Source organism: Achroia grisella, unplaced genomic scaffold (assembly GCF_030625045.1).
Source record: "Achroia grisella isolate CSIRO2021 unplaced genomic scaffold, CSIRO_AGI_Agris_v1 utg146, whole genome shotgun sequence".
NCBI lineage: Eukaryota > Metazoa > Arthropoda > Insecta > Lepidoptera > Pyralidae > Achroia > Achroia grisella.
In genome coordinates this window covers 3500666-3519037 of record NW_026712636.1, presented here as the reverse complement: position 1 = coordinate 3519037, position 18372 = coordinate 3500666, and the positions used below count along the sequence as shown (strand labels likewise).

General features: G+C 33.6%; 1 protein-coding gene across 2 annotated transcripts in view; it reads left to right on the top strand.

The window, feature by feature from the left end:
• Window positions 1-4106: 4106 nt before the first annotated feature.
• The window catches only part of LOC131855585 (echinoderm microtubule-associated protein-like 2), a 94320-nt gene continuing 80054 nt past the window's right edge, over window positions 4107-18372 (top strand). For both annotated transcript variants that reach the window (XM_059206863.1, XM_059206864.1), the window contains exon 1: window positions 4107-4380. The gene's annotated coding sequence lies outside the window, so the exon portion shown is untranslated. The remainder of the gene's footprint in view (window positions 4381-18372) is intronic.

Sequence of the window (18372 nt, the reverse complement as noted above, 5' to 3'; positions counted from 1 at the left end):
ATCCCTTCCTCTTGCGCACGGCGGTCCGTGTACGCTCGGCTCGAGACGATAGAACACTACAAAAATAATCAGTATTTTCTTTTTATACATTTATTGAAGGCGACTAATGGCCCATATTATAATACCTTATATACTAATATACATACGAAATAATAATAAAATATAAATATAAATTGTCTCTTAGAGAACGCTTTAAAGAAACAGGTATCCTTACTGTTCCCTCTCAATATATATATGAAAATATAATGTACGTTCGTAAAAACTTAAATTTATTTACAAAGAATAGTCACTTACACGGTTTTAATACAAGGAATAAAAATAAATTAAATATGCCTAGTTTTCGTCTCAAAAAAGTAAGTACATCTTTCATGGGACATTGTATACGTTTTTATAATAAATTGCCCGATAATGTTTTGAATTTAAATGAAGGGAAATTTAAGATACATGTAAAAAATACACTTTGCGCTAAAGCTTATTACAAAATAAACGACTACTTGAATGACTACAATGCGTGGACTTAATTACAATTTTAACTTTTGTTATGAGATACCTCATAACAAAAGTTAAAATTGTAATTAAGCTATTATTATAACTTTCTCATTGACATAGATAATATAATAAACACTAAAGAAACTTATCCTAAATTTAGTAATGACATATTGTAATTTAAATAATGTAAATTAAATATTGTAATGGGTGAAAACTGTGATTGGTACAGTTTATGCTGTAAATAATATAAATGACGTAGTGGAGTAACTTGAAACAGTCATGCTCGCTATAAAGTTCAAACTTGTGGCGGCGTGGTGGGCCGGGTCGATGTGCTCCCTCTAATATGGTTGAGTGCAATGATGGCTGGCTCATCCGTCATACTCGTGTACGGGTGCTGCTTGTGGGGACTGGTCTGTTCAGGTTGCGAACACTGATTAGATTTATTGATTTTTTTTTTATTTTTTTATATAGCATATGCTGGTGGTCACTCTATTCTCCCAAATTTGAATTTAAATGAGTATTAATGTAAATATGTACAACATTAAAAAAAAAATACGAGCTGAGTTTCTTGTCAGTTCTTCTCATCTCGAAATCATTCCGAACTGACGGTAGATTTGACATATCATAAGAGTCTGTAATAGACCTACATGAATAAAGATATTTTGAATTTGAATTTGAATTTGAATTTGAATTATATTACATTATTATATTTAAAATTATTATTACAATCCATTATTATCATTTAAATAATCATTTGTGTAATAATTTATTTAATAATTCTTTAAATAATTTACTTTTAAATTGTTTATTGTTCAAATTTCTATAATTGTCTGAAATATGATTGAAAATTTTTATGGCCATACAGTATACATTATTTGAAAAAAGTGCCAATCTTTGTTTAGGAATAATATAATAATACTAGCTTTTGCCCGCGGCTTATACGTAATAAACATAAATATATGTATATGTATATATTTATGTTCATTACGTTCACCACCTACCCTTTCTTATCATAATGTTACTTTCTCTACTGGTAGTCTGGAAAAGATTGCTTAGCGATAAGCCCGCCTTTTGTATCAGTTTATGTAATACTAGCTTTTTCCCGCGGCTTCGCTCGCGTTAATTTATCCCCTTAGGGGTGGAATTTATCAAAATTCTATCTAAGAGGATGCCTACGTCACAGTAGCTTTATGCATGCAAAGTCTCAGTCCGATCGGTTTAAAATTGACAAAGTTTCATACAAACTTTCATCCCCTATTTTGTCCCCTTGGGGATAGAATTAATCAAAATCCTTTCTTAGCGGATGCCTACGTCATAACATCTACCTGCATGCCAAATTTCAGTCGGATCCGTCCAGTGATTTGGGCTGTGCGTTGATAGATCACTACGTCAGTCACCTTTGAGTTATATATATTTTGATAACAATTGACACATGTTAACTTAATAGTACGTCAGTCAAACATATGTAATTGTGATATATTCTTTTTTGGTAACAATACAATTCGACTTCACGACCTTTGGTAACATATAACAAATCAAATCAAATCAAATCAACAGATTTGATTTATTATTTATGTAGGCCTATTTCAGACTTCTGATAATTGAAATCTACCGTACACTACTACTACACTTCGGAGTGTATTCGAGCTCAGAAAATCTGACAGAAATATCAGCTCTTTTCTTTTTCTTTTTAAATGAGCTTGTACATGTTTATAATAATACAGATTCATTTTAAAATTCATGTTTGGGAGAATAGTGTGACCACCAGCGTAGCATAACGTATAAAAGTGGCACCGATGTCGGAGAGGTTAAAGAGTAATCGTCTATCGTGGTATGGGCACGTAATGCGTAGGAATGAAGATCATATCCTAAGGACGGTGTTACATATGAATGTGGATAGTTATAAGGGTAGAGGAAGACAGAAAAAGAGATGGATGAACTGTGTGAAGATGATATGGTAAGAAAGGAAGTAAATAAAGAGATGACTGCGAACAGGGATGAATGGAAGAGAAAACATATTACGCCGACCACAAATAAATGGGATAAGGAAGAAGCAGATGATGACCAGCGTAGCATAATATGAACAAGTAATAAGGGGAAAGGGCATTGTTAGTAATGTGGACAAGTCATGTTGACCTCCACGCGGCTCCCCCTGGAAAACATCGTGATAAATTCCTGGTTAATATATCACGAAGGCTAAGTAACTTAATCTCATGATCATCTTATCGTTCTCCATTGGTGCCCCGCCAGCGTAAACCGTCAGCGTAGGTGGGTGCAAAATTTCATCATAATGAATTATTAAAAAAACAACAAGTAATAAACCACATCCCGTCGCTATATAATGTATATATCCACTTATGCATTATATTAATAACTAGCTGTACCTGCGACTTCGTTAACTTTATATTTCTAAAATAAAAGTAGCCAAGTTACTCCTTTTTATATCCACTACCTTCCAAAAAAAGTTACGTCAAAATCAGTCCAGCCATTTTAGAGATTAGCCAGAACTAACAAACAGGCACTCCAATTTTATTTATATGTATAGATATACCAATATTCGATATCTAAAATTAAATAAATAATAAACTTAGATAAATATTCCGCGCTTACACCTGCTTTTAACGAGTTCAAATTACATTGCCATTAATAAAAATATTCCTTATTTCGTGGGTATAATATTCAAAGTTCGGCAATAAAAACGGATTATAGGCCCGTTTAGAAACCAGTCGAAAGCCGGTTAGGGTGCAGTCGAACGATCCATGACAGGTCATCAATTTTATTGGTCTGAGTCACTAAATAAATAGATTAATCGTTGATTAACAAACATTGCAATGCAATGGTAGTACACATACACACAATTGCCCAACTGTTGAATAAATTATTTTGAGTAGTTTACAATATATACAGATTAATCGTAAATATATACTTTCGATTTTTTTAGGTATAGCCATCTCTTATCTATGTAGGTACATACTATTTATTTATTCGGGCAGTATTATTATAAATAGGTACCTACATTAATTGTCATATCTGAATAATATTAAAAACGCGAAAGTTTGTGATTATGGATGGACGTTTGTTACTCTTTCACACAAAAACTACTGAACTAATTTTGATGAAATTTTACAGTAATATAGCTTACACATCACAATAGCTTAAAGGCTATAATTTAAAAAGGTATTATGTAAATTGGGCGAAATATAATGATAAATGTCAAGTAAGTGTGATGCAGACGAAGTGGTCAGATAGTCTATTTATAAAATGGTCTTAAACATAGCATAGCGTTTTAGTTTTAGTTGTTATCAGTTCGTTACATGACTCGTATCTGGTAGTCCCACTGAAAACCAGCGCTATGGTATAATTGAGTTATACCATAGTATAAATGCTGAGTGGGAGTCATATTCAGCGTTACCATGTATGTTTTAGCTTTTAAGTTACTGTCAATACGAATATTAATGTAATGCTGAATAAATGTCTATTATTATTAACAATTAAATATAGTTATTTATTAATATTTAGAGTAATGAGGAACGATCTTGGAGCAAACCGTAATGACGATCTGGCAACACTGGAAGGCACGGCGCCACTCGCCGCTAGCGCCGCTGGCTAGTATCATTTCACGCGCCACTCTTAGTGGTTTTATGTTCTATAATATTATACATTGTACACACAGTTTACCAGAACATTTCGAAATCTTACTATTGTTTTTTAACTAAAATAATAACTATTTCTTCGCTTGTGATTGTGGAAAATCTGTGATCAGTGCAACTTGATAGTGTAAATATTGTATACGTGTGTTTGTTTCAAGTTTATCGCGGTTTTGTGCCTCAAAATCGGGAATAAAACAAGTATTAACGGAACTTTGTTTCGGATTTTCCATTGGATTTTACGGTGAGTAGTATTTTGTTATGGTGTTATAATTAGTCAATTTTAACGGTAATGCTAGTTAGAAGGTGCTAGCATGAAAGTTTGTAGTGATACCTACTTTATTAGAGTCTAATATTTACTTGTTATACCCGTTGAACTGGTTCAAATTGATTCAAATGCGTACGCGTCAGAAATCCGGGATCTTAAGCAGAAGTGTTATTATAAATTTGCAGAATTGTTGCAACTTACATTATTGTTTTTAAAACTATAAATAGATTATAAATACGTTGTTACGTACACACGTTAGCCGTTGATAATTACATATGTATCAGTTTATCTAATCGTAGGTAGGTATATGACATTGATTGCTATATTTCTAAAAGTATCAACGCTATAGTAAATAAGTATAATACCCTTCATATGAAACAGTGTTCAGGCAACAAATAAATCAACTTAAATTAGTTTTGAGTTTCAAACACAGCAGTTCAGTTTTTGATAAAATTTCGTCTGTGAATTAAACAATAGTTCGAAATGGTGACACTTAGAAAAAAGTTCATAGGCCAAAAAATACAGTTGATTTGATATCCACCCTTTTTTTAGTCTGTTAAAAATATCTACGCGGGAATTTACTTATAATCTATTAAAAATACCCTACCTACGCGGGAATTTACTTTTTTTTTGTGAATGATGAATGCTGATTTAAAGATGATGATGATGATGATGATGATGTTAGCAATGTACCATGTCAGGTTGACCTTCACGCGGTTCCCCCTGGAAACCATCGTGATAAATTCCTGATTAATCTGTCACAATGGGCTAACTAACCTGACGTCATGCTCATCATATCATCCTTCACTGGTGCCCCGCCAGCGTAAACGTTAGCGCAGGCTGGTGCACATTCCATTATCATGCCTAAAAAAAATGCTATGCTACTGGGAAGTGAGAAATACTATAAACTTCATCAAAATCCGTTCAATAGTTTTTGCATGAAAGGGTAACAAACATCCATCAAACTCACTCACAAACTTCAATATTACTCGTAGTAAAATTTAAAAAGAAGAAAAATCTAAGTATCTCAGATGTTGCGTTTACAATTACTCTGACTGGGGTAGTCAGAAGAATTGTATCAATAGCTATGAAGGTATATTACCTAATACAGTTGTAATACAATTGACAATATTTCTGCTACTGTATATATATATACATATTTATGTGTGTATGTATATGATTTTCCCAAGCTAAAGCGGAAACGTCACTAGTCACTACACAGCCTGTATGGTTGTATCCCTCTCATGCAGAAACGAAATATCTTCTTTAGAAAGTAAACACTCTATCCGAGGAGGAACTCTATGAGGAGATGAGGACATAAAAACCATAGCTCCTAAGAATATCTTCAATTCTTCCCTGACGAATCTAAGTAGGGAACTTTCATAAAGGGCGAGCACAATAGATCTATATGCGATGCAGTGCTACAGGTCTAAAGCCAGATAATAGCCCAAAACTCAATAAAAAAATACATAGGTACATATTTACCTGCATTGACCATCATTACCATCTTACTGTCATCGGTACCTAGCCTCGAATGTCTATATACGTGCCTAGGTAGGTTGGCATCTCGCGACAGACCTGTTTGCAAAGGTCAGCGGCCGCCACGCAGCGTGCAATGTGCACCATGGTGCACCATAAAACCTGCCATAGGATCTGTATACAAACGGACGGTCACTCCTAATGATTATATTAATTTTTAGATAGTAGACTGGTACTTATTACGTGCTTGAATAGTGGTCCCGTTTGCAATACATGTTAAAAAATAAAATACGACGAGTTAGTAAAATTGGATTTTTTTTTAGCAGGAACTATAGTTGTTGGTTTAGATGGGAAGGTAGATTTGGACATTAGGGTATTCAAGTCGCTCTCAGTTTTTTTTAATAGATGATAAATAATTAGTTCTTGTCTGCGCTAATGGTTTACGGCTGGGAGGGCACGAGTGGAGGATGATAAGATGATCACAAGGTTAACTCAGTTAGCTCATCGTAAAAAAATCGCCAGGAATTTATAGTGATGGTTTCCAGGGGAACCCACGAGTAAATTAACCTGATATGATACATATGACTCATATTGGCGGACGAAATCCAGATGGAAATCGTCATTATACCTACATCCAAAGTGGATTGTAATGATTCTCTTTATTGAATAATGTCTAAAACCTCTAATGTCAATTTTGTGTTTTTGGAAATAAGTTACTTCTTAATATGTACTTGCATGTGTTAATGAGTTTAATTGAATTTACGCCTACAAACCAATTTGGTTGAATGTTTCTTTTTTTAGAAAGCGTCGTGGGCATATAGTTTACTGCCATGACTTAGAACGTATGTTCAAATTTTGCCTCCACCAAAATCTTTTATATGTCCATATTTTTGCCTGACTGATTTAGGCATACCCTTGGTCAGATCACGAAATCTGGGCATGTCAAATGTTGCATTTACTGGACACGATTCTACAGGACTGACTCTGAATCTAACTATCCCGACTCTGGACAGTACATTATTTTTATTTTTTGCTTGTTCATGTTTGAAATGTAATTATTTAAAAATTCAACTACGAGCAACTGGCGGGAAAAGGACTGATGACCCCATTGGTAACAATATACCATGTCAGGTTGACTCCGCGCAGTTACTCCTGGAAACCATCATAATTCCTGGTGATTTTGTCACGATGGGCTAACTGACCTGCCCTCATGCTCATCTTATCATCCTCCACTGGTGCCCCGCTAGCGTAGACGGGTGCATAATTCCATTATCATACATAAAACAAAATCCTGGTGCATTCCTTCTCATCCTCCACTGGTGCCCCGCCAGTGTAAATCGTTAAGGCAGGCGGGTGCTTTACATTATCATCATTTAAAAACATTCTTATGGGAACTGTACGGGGACCATAAGCGTAACGTACTCTCCCACGGTTGCCAGTTCGCCTGAATGGGAGACGTGTGAATGGAGCGGGGTGGCTGACCGGTCAACTCTCTACTGATGTCGCGTTTGTGAATCGATCCACTGATAAAACGGTACAATTATGGCAGATAATAGATAACATTCTCTGTGGCCTTGCTTAAAAAAATATATATTTACTAGCGGATACTAGCGACTTCGTCCGCGCGGAATTTAACTTTTTTTTATTAAAAGAAATCGAATTTCTTATATTAAATTAGCACCAATAAAAAGGCCGTCTAAGTCGGTCCAGCTGTTTAAAAGATTAGCAAGAAAATTCAGATAGACAAAACTTTATTAATATTTTTTTATGTTTTTTTATACCACGTAGTGTATGTTAAAACAAATAGACATTTTAATTTAATTTATTTGTACCTATAGACAATTTTTTTCGTACATATATGTAACGCGTAGCCATAACTGAGTCTAAAAACTAGTTCTAGGTATTTGGAACATGTATTAATTACAAAAAATGTTTTAATTGTCATGGGAACAATGCTGTGCCCAAAACTCACCTGCGGTTCCGAATTCAGAACAATTCAGGTGTGCCAAATCGTTTAGGTATATCAGATTCCAGTACCTATAACACCAGCTCTGCTTACTTTGATACTAGATGCAGCTGTGTGAATTGTCCAGAGAGATTTATTTATTTTATTTCCACACTTACATCTATTTTACAGGTCTTAGCCTAATACAATTGTGCAGCAAACATTATTTTTTTTAATTAATTGTAGCTTATAATATATAAAGTGGTCTTCGTAAACTCATTCAGAGAACAAAAAAATAGATCTATTTGCCCCGCTGTATGGTTTAATGTACGCAGTGCTCTTGTAAAGTAAAATAAATATTAAAGTAAAAATATTATTAAAGTATAAATAAATATAAAAGTAAAAAAAAAAATTATTTAAAAGAGCAACACACAAAATTCAAATAAACTTACATTGAAGCAAGAAACTTTTCTTTCTCGTTCTTCTTGTGATGAGACAGCTTTTCGAATGAGCGGTAGATTAAAAAAAATGTAATGACTATTTAAAAGTGCTTCAATGTAAGTTTATTTGAATAAATGATTTTCTATTCTATTCTATTCTTGTGATCCGTGCTTTGCCTAGTAAGTGCGTGGCCCCGCGCGGCACAGCCAGCAGTTGCGGTCGATGACGATAGCATACACATTTGTCCGGAGCAACTCAACATTCACTTAGATTACATTCAGGACACAATCCTTCAAACAAATTTGGATTTCTGATGATAACAGTAGGCCAATTGTCAAACTTGTGGTGATATTGATGATGTTCAACATTTATTGATGGAATGCGTCAATAATAACACTGAAAGGCAAATCTTACTGAAAAAATATATATTTAAACATAATTACTTAATTTAGGAATCTTTCAGAGTATTTTATCAGAACCTGTATCAAAACAATCGATACTAATGTATAAATTTGTAGATAAAAGTAGATAAGATTTGTCTTTATAGTAATTTAAATATTAGATGTACTTAATGTAATTGATTAAGAGAATATATATATATTGCTATTATTCTCTATGTTCAGCATATCACGTAGTCCACGTGCTTGATGTAATAACAACCTTGATTCTGTACACGAGATTAGATTATTGTTTGCTATAAACTGACGTATATTCCCTTTTGATTAGATTGTCTTAACTATATAAAATTTGCTTACATCTACTCCCAAATGGTATATATCGCTATAAACATGAATTAGGTCGACTACAGACAAAATTTTTGAAGTTGTCTGTAAATCAAATCAAAAAACATTTGGTATAGGCCATATAAACATTTTAGCCGCTTATGACCGTCAAATTTTTTGGATTAATAATTTTTCCCTACAGTATGTCAGTAAAGAGATTCAATTGAGAAGAAATACTAAGAAACTCAACTGAATTTAGTCTGATTTTGGTATTTGTTGTCGGTCTATTCATTTAGAATTTTGTTTTTAAGGACAAATAATTGTAAAAATAAATGTGTTCATATTGGAAAAAAATATAAAATATTATAATAAGAAATATAAAGTAAAAATATATAGATAAATTTATTCGTAAATACAAATTAAAATACCCAGATTCAAACATTGAAAGTAAACTAAATCGCTAGTCATAGAAGATATATTTACGCAGATTCATTTACAAGGCATGTACACACACCCGTGCGACGCCGCGGCGAGTAGCTAGTTATACATATATATAATCTTCTTCTATTACTTTAAATAGATAAGTTATCATAAAACTTTTTATGGCGTGGTACTTTCAATGATTGTAAAAATGTAATACACATTCCTGTTTTGACTAAAAATTATGCCGCAAAATGATTATTTTTACGGTGTACTTCTTTCATTCCTTAATAATTTAAAAGCTGTGCTCTTGTCGGTGGAGCTCCCGCCACCACGATCTTTTATCAGTCTTTTTAGCTGTTGATACGACACGACTCCCAACTTTTTCTTTAACTTGCTTGATATAGCTGTGTCTTGTTTTCCCCTTCCTCACTTTCCATCTATTTTTCCTTTAATAATGTTATTAATTCGTCGTGTTGTATCAAGTGCCCCAACATTTTTCCCCGCCTATTCTCAATAATATCTATGATCTGTCACTTTAAAGGGTTAAAGCCCTTTCAAGCACTTCTTCATTCCTTATTTTATCTTTCCAGCTAATTCTTTCCATCCTTCTCCAACACCACATTTAAAGGCTTCCAGTTTGTCTCTTTCCTTTTGTGTCGATGTCCACGTCTTATATACATACTTCTTTACATAGTATAAAATTTCGCTTCCACTGTCTGTTCGCTTATACCTTTTAAACTACGCAAAAAAAAAAATTAATGCTGTTTTTAGTAATAGATATTTATGATATTTTAAGGACTACTTTAATGCTGTTAGCCGCAGCTGACCTTTACAGCTTCACCGGTCGATAGGGGGCGAGTGCAGATGCCACTCGAAACCTGCGGAAGGACCTATGGAGCTGAAGGCCAACTCCCGCCTGAGGGCACCGCTAGGCAAGGCCGGCGCTAGGGTCCTCAGCGCCCGCATGCAATTTTTTTCTTGTTTAGCGGTTAGCGGTTTGTCTTCGTATTCATAGTTAAGTTAGATTATTATTAAGTATTCTATAGATTCTATATTTTAATAAAATTATATTTGGTATATATCCGAATCTCGTGATGGCGCCTCCTTCGACGAGACGCTTGCATGCGTTCCATGCTCGTTGCCGGCGGCCCTGCCGCTAGGGTTTCGAACCTCAGCTCAGGCCGTCGTAATTTCCATCCCTATTTGAATTGGACAGAGGATATAACGAGTGACTTAAAAGGAAGGTTTATATGTATACGACTGATTTAATCTTATTGTATATTTATATTTGACCCAAAAAAATAGTGCTTGTTGGTAGTTTGTATTCACACGTTTCGACTTGTAAATGTAAACTTACAAGGATTATTTAAAAGAGCAACACACAAGTTTCTTGCTCGTTCTTCTTGTGATGAGACAGCTTTCCGAACGAGTGGTAAATAAAAAACAAATTGTTATGACTATTCAAAAGTGCTTAAATTAACTTTATTTGAATAAATTATTTTCTATTCTATTATATAATACACGTACACCGGTGCGAAGCCGGCGCAGGTAGCTAGTGTAAAATGAATAACAAAGAGACTAGCTGTTATGAGAATCGATAATTCTATTTCAGATCAGGAAGTGAGTGACGTTAATGAGTCATATCTATTGCTAAACTATCTTATCGGACAATACCTGTGGTTGATAATGATTATTTGTATACTTTTGCGCCTAGTACGATGCCGTGAAGTCTATAGGAAGATATTTAAACTTTATAATAATACCTTCATGTTTTTTATTCGATGCCGAGGTTCGAACCCCTGGCGGTGCTCTCAGACTAAAGTACTATTCGTCAGGCGGGAGTTACCTTCATCTGCTCCATAAGTTCGTACTACCAGTATCGCTACGGTGGGTTTGTAGTGCCATCAGCACTCGTCTCCTCGTCCAGTAAAGTTGTAAAGGCCAACTGCGGCCAACAGCATTAGAGTAATTAGAAAAAAAATTCTAGGTGGGATAGTTTTACTTCCGATAGTCGTGGGATCGAGTATTTATATTCATGAATGTGATTCTTGAATAGGTCCGGTTGTTTTCTATGTACGACTATACTATGTATATAGTTATAAAATAATATATCTAAGATTTATATCACTTGTCTAGTACTCATAACAGAAGCTCTGTTTAGCTTGGGACTAGATGTCGCTGTGTGAATTGTTCAGGGATATTAATATTTTAAAATATATATTTTAAAGTATACTAATAAAACTAATAAAATTTATATGGGATACAAAAGACTTCGAATGCAAAAATAGTCTTCAAAACCTATTCAGCAAGATTAGATATCCTTATAACACACATAAAAATATGCACATGTAAAAAAAAAACCAATGTTTGTTTAGGAACATATAGCTTGTATTTATGTCTACTTCTACTTTCTGGAATGTCACAGTCTCTCTTAAATATATGTGGGTATTTGTCAACGAACATGCACATTTCATATCCAGAGGGAACCGCATGGAAACGTGGAGGGAACTCATGCTCATCTCCACTGGTGCCCTGTGAGGGTAAACCATTAACGCAGGCGGGGTTTGCTGGTATTATTATTGTTGTAGCGTGGTCATTTTGAAATTTTCTTTTCTATTCTATTCTAAAAATATTCGTCAAGTTGAGAAATAATCTAAAAAAAAAACAGTTCTTTTAAAGTCGGTTGAAAATAAACTTAAAAGTAATCCAGACGACGCAATGCGAGCGCGGCGTAGGCAGCCATTATTGCCTCCGTGTTTGGATCTGACCCTGGTGCACCAATCCTGGTTGTAGTTTATGGTTCGTGTGAGTGAACTGGTTTCGTAGGGTTGCCATTCTATTGTATTTGTGTATACACATATTTCTGTCAACACTCGGCACCCTTCCATCTGTTCAAATCTCCACATAATTTAGGTTTAAGTTCAGTGTAAACTTAGTCCACGTTACGACTCCGCGTACATGTTACTAATAAGCAATGTAGCTCACTATCAAATAAACATACAAATTTATTTATATATTTATTTAAACTTTAATGCACAAATACAATATATAAATGTACATATGGCGAACTTAACACCTAAGAGCGTTACAAATGTATGAATAAATAAATAGTACAATTATTACGCCTGTATACTCCCTACGTAGATACTAAATACCAACAAATAAATTGAGTAGCGAAACCTCATCACCTCTATAGATCTATACATATTTTATACATAAAATTGAAGTGTCTATTTGTAATATTGAAATAACCATTTTTTACTACACGCATAAGAATATAAAACGGTACATACACCAAAATAACATTTTTTACAATTTTTGTCTGTCTGTTTGTTCCGGCTAATCTCTGAAATGACTGGACCTATTTTGATAGGACTTTTTTTGGTAGCTAATGTAATAAGGAGTAACTTGGCTACTTTATTTTAGAAAAATAAAGTTAAATTCCACGCGGATCTAGTTGCGGGTACAGCTAGTATATAACGCTACAGTGTTGAGATGATAATCATCGCGCTACTGTTTTTAATGATAATGATGTCAAGCAACTCTATAACCTATCTGATGATAAGTAGTTTCCATTGTCGCTTTAGCAGGGTTTAGGATTCATACAACCTTTTTTTGAAACCTTATGCTACATCATAGATCTTCGACATCTGTAGAGAATAACCTAACAAGTCTAACTTGGGCCCCTCTGGAAGCCATACTGGTTCGCCTCGTTGATTCGCCTTGTTGATTAACTTCTCTGGGATCAGAACTTCTTTTCATCCTACGCCAGTGTATTATACAGGATTTTCATTTATTATCTCTGGATATGCTCTGTTATGTTATGATTTATAAATATTGTTACTCATTTATATATATTTAAATTATATTGTGTTCATAAAATTCTTAAAAATCTAAGGTTGAGCATTTGTTTAAAAGAGCAACAGACAAATTTTTTTGCACATTCTATTTATTTTGGATGTATCTGCATCCCGAATTAGCGGTCCAAGAAGACAAAAAGACTATTCAAAAGTGCTTAAAATTGATAATGAATATTTCTATTCTGTTCTATTCCAATCAGCGTATAATATTTGGAAGAGACCATAGTATTATTCACGTATAAATACATCAGTATCCATCAGGTGAACCAACATTTTGCTTGATATTTAAATTTCAAAAAATTTTACATATTTTGTTACTTATGATATAGTTCTATCGGGGCCAACATTTTGTTTGATATTTAAATTTCAATAAATTAACATATTTTGTGACTTATTTGTTCAACAACGTTTGACCAACCAAATGTTAAATACTAAATGGATACAAATTGCATAGAAAAACATGTAATACACATAATTAGGCAACAGATTGATGTATGTAATTTAATCGTTACACAAATATTACGGAGGAATGATTCAGAGCATGTCAACTTTCAATTCCTGTCGTATGTCTGACCGCCATGTATTTAATTATGCAAATTGATTGATTGATTCTCTGGCTTGTTTAATTTGTGTTACAATGAGATCAATTTTTTATTAATGATTCAATGATGTAGGCTCCAATGGTGTAACTCTGGTGGGGTACCAGTGGATGATGGGACAAGGATGAAGTCGGTCAGGTACGTTGCAATAAATTCATCAGGAATTTATCATGATAGTTTCCAGAGGGGGAAATTATTATTTAATAGAAAAAACATGTTCATGGTACTTTTTATGGATATAGCTTCACCCGGTCGCCAATAATAATAATAATAATCTCAGGACAATTCACACAGCGCCATCTAGACCCAAGTTAAGCTAGCTAAAGCTTGTGTTATGGGTCATAGACAACTGATACAAATACATAGATATATTTTTTTTTTTCGACTACATATTATACTAGAAAATACAGAATATCATATTTTTGTTTGTGCCGTGCGATCATTTTTAGACTATTCGTCGGCAATAGATTTGTTGGCCTTAATTTTTAAATTAAATTTAGATTGACTTACTACAGAATATTATTTTTATCATTTTTACTATTTCGCAGTTTGTATTCACTCAAAATCTTGAATGATATATTCAGGATTTTGAGCTGAACAATATTAATTTTAAAGAGCAACACGAAAGTTTTTCCTCGACTCGATCAGATAAATTTTATATGATTATTGAAAAGTGCTTATATTTAATTATTGTTTTTAGAACTATATAGAAAGGAAGAAGTATTACACAGGGTGAAAGAAAAAAGGCTGATATTGAACACTATAGAAAATAGACGAGGAAAATGTTAGGACACTTGGTACAGCACGATGAATTTATGAAAATTATTATTGAGGGAAAAACAGGAGGAAAGAGGGGGAGGAGAAGGTCAAAGCACAACTACATCAAACTAATTAGAGACAAAATTGCAGTCGTTTCATCATTTAAAGAGCTTGATGGAAGATCGTGCAAGTGGCATGAGCTCCACCGACAAGAGCATCACTCTTTAATTATGACTTAAACAATTTATAACAATAGTATACGTTTCATTATAAACACGAGTATATTACTAAATCTACAACTTTTAAATTGTAGATTTAGTAATATACGTAGTATCAATTTTCTAAGGTCATTAGCCCAACTAAGTAACGTCAATCAAAAAGCATGACATACTGGTAAATGTCATGATTACTTACACCGTGTTTGACTTAGTGTAGCAAATATTTAATTTAGAATATATGTTGAATCATAGAGTAAAGAAACATTTTAATAAATTTTAATGTGTTACTCTGTTTTTTTTATATATAAAAGGATCTTAGTAATGTTATAAACGCGAAAGTTTGTGAATATAGATTAATAGATGGATGAATGGATGTTTGTTTTTTTTTTGTTCGGCAAAATCTGCTGAACGGATTTTGATGAAACTTTACAGTAATGTAGTTTATACATCAACATAGGCTATAAATTTCGGGTGAAACCGCAGGCACAGGTAGAAAATTATATATATACTGATGAGAACTAGACTCCGTACATTTTTTTTTAATTAAAGCCGCATACAATCTAGCTACCCAACTGACGGATATATTAATTTATTTATTACGTTTTACAGCTCTGGATACAAGTTCTTTTGAGCCTTTATATAAGGTGCTACCAAATAGTCTGCATTTCCTGCTATGTTAGTTCTATACGTTACCATAATAAAGGTATTTTATGTAGAATAGAAATTAATAGCTATTGAAATAAGCATAGACTTACTTAAGCAGTTTTTAATAGTCACATTTGTCTATATTTACACTTCTCTAAATTCAATCCGAATGAGTATTCGGATTGCATTTTCAGCTAAGAGGTATGAACAAGAAACATGCCTGTTACTTTTTAAAACATTTTTAACCGGCTCTAGAAAACGAGGAGGTTCTTTAATCCAAATATTTTTTTAATTTTTCTTCCTTCATAACTCCGTCACATATAAATCGTTTAGAAAAAAGCCTTTGTTATTTGAAAGTGTGTAGTTTCAGATTGGTCTTATTTAATTTTAACTAGCTACTCGCCCGGCTCTGCACAGGTGTACATGTATTATATATATAAACTTCCTCTTGAATCACTCTATCTATAAAAAAACCGCTTCAAAATCCGTTGCGTAGTTTTAAAGATTTAAGCATACATAGGGACAGGCAGCGACAGCGACTTTGTTTTATACTATGTAATGAAGAGTCAGAATGTTAAAGAGATACGGTTGGTAAAGAAACAAAATAACGGTTATCGTTAATTACCGTTTGTACATTATTTGCAATTATTACGTCACCGATATATGTTTGTATGTGTGATAATATTGACATAATTGATAAGTATTAATAATATCAAGACTTCTTAACCCAGTGGCTCAGATTAACACAGTGCCGGGAGCGAAGGTCGTAGCAATAAGTTCGAAACCGTTACGAAACCGCACATTTTGTAATGCCTATTTAACCGACTTAATAAAATGAAATCTTCTTGAATAGTATTGGTGAATATTTTTCCGCAGATTATGTAATAGTATTGCAAATGTTTTTTTTATTTTTTAACAAATCGTAATTGAGGACGTCGTGGTAGGTATAGCGATTTATTATACACGTCTTCTGAACGAAGACACATTATTTTAATCATTATGAAAATTAAATTTTTTGACTGAGCTTCCGGTGATGGTAACACCGTTAACAAACCAAATTATTGTGAGAGAATCGGAAGAATGGTTGTGTCAAGTATTGTATTCACAGTTTATTAACCCTTCTGACTACCCGGCTATAATCAGAGGCACTATTACCAAACGTAACATAGAAAATATTGCCATTTCAATCATTTTTTTTTAATAATGAGTAGTGGTTGCCCAGTGGTTGAAATTCAATAATACTTAATTTAAAATTCAGTAAGACTATAGACAAACAATATAATAACACTACTCTCAATTTGACCACACACTGTAACAATAAACAAAAGAGTATATATGCTTGTATCTATATCAAAACCATGTATTTGATATAGATACAAGCATATATACTCTTTTGTTAATTGTTACAGAATGAGTGTAAAGTATTTTTTTACACTAGTGAATCTGCCACTATAGGCTGACCTGACCTCATGTTCATCTTATCATCCATCACTGGTGCCCCGGCAGAGCAAACCGTTAGCGCAAACAAATAATTCCTTATCAACCATTAAAAAAATACAATACAATTGAATATACATCACAGCCGAATTCTCTGCTAAACTAACGACAAGGATAATGTGAAAAGACGTGCAAATAACTAAAAATATAATTTATGTATAAATAATTTCTTATTCTTAATAACTGTAGTCTTAATACGCTATATAAGCGAATATTTTAATTAGAGAAACTTAAAACTATGCAAGCGTTACTTCACTTCAGATATTAGTTACACGGCAGAACTGGCCCGCGAGCCAGCGACTGATTTTGACGACCAATTTCCTCTGACGAAAACTCATTAAAAATTGCTCAAGTGAATTTATGAAGCCTTATGATATTAAATATATGTTTACCTAAAATCTGATGACCGTAGCTAACGTTCACTAAGCTTGATAATACAACTTTTACAAGTTTTCAGACGAGAGGATGTTATTGCCGAAATTTGGCCTTGGCTCGCGGACCATTCTTGCACTATATACACATTATGAAACGTCTTGTGTACTTTTTTACTCTTGTTATGACTTATTAGATATAAAATAACATTTATGACTTATCTCAGCTGGGGTAGTCAGAGGCTTTGATAGCTGTCGTAGTAATCGCGGGTTCGATTCGTCTCACGGTACAAACATTTGTATTCATGAGCATGTCTGTATCAGTCTGGGTGTTTCTATGTAATATTATGTATGTATTTTCAAAAAATAAAATTATTAATATCAGTTGTTTAGTACACATAACAAGCTAACCTAGGGGACTAGATAACGTGTGTGAATTGTCTAGTTATTACTATCATGATCATGATCATCACTACCAGTATCACCATCATCGTCGTCGTCATCATCATCATCACTGTGTACGGATACCTAAACACGTCAGGGTATTTTCAAAAGACTATATAATATTTAGATCAGACGTAGTGGAGACCAGATGGCACGGGCCACTAGTGTCTAGTAATGTGTGGACAGCCTTACACCGGCCGGTTGTATTCCGTTCTATTCACGGCTCTACTTTCGCCATCTGTCACATTTACATACAATAACTGTTATCTTGTTAGAGCGATTGCATTCGAGAATATCATAATCTTAAAAATTGTTACATGTCTACTTATACATCACGCCTCTCTCCTATTAAGCTGGATAAGTTTTTTTTTAGAATGGCAAACAGATAAATTTCAAGTGAGCACACTCGCTTATCTACTACATATATACTAGTCTTTAACAATAAAACCTTCATAGAAGACGAAGAAAAGATTGTTTGTATCGGTCTGGGTGTTTCTATGTATAATATGTATGTATTTACGATAAAATACATCTGTATCAGTTATCCAGTACACATAACACGAGC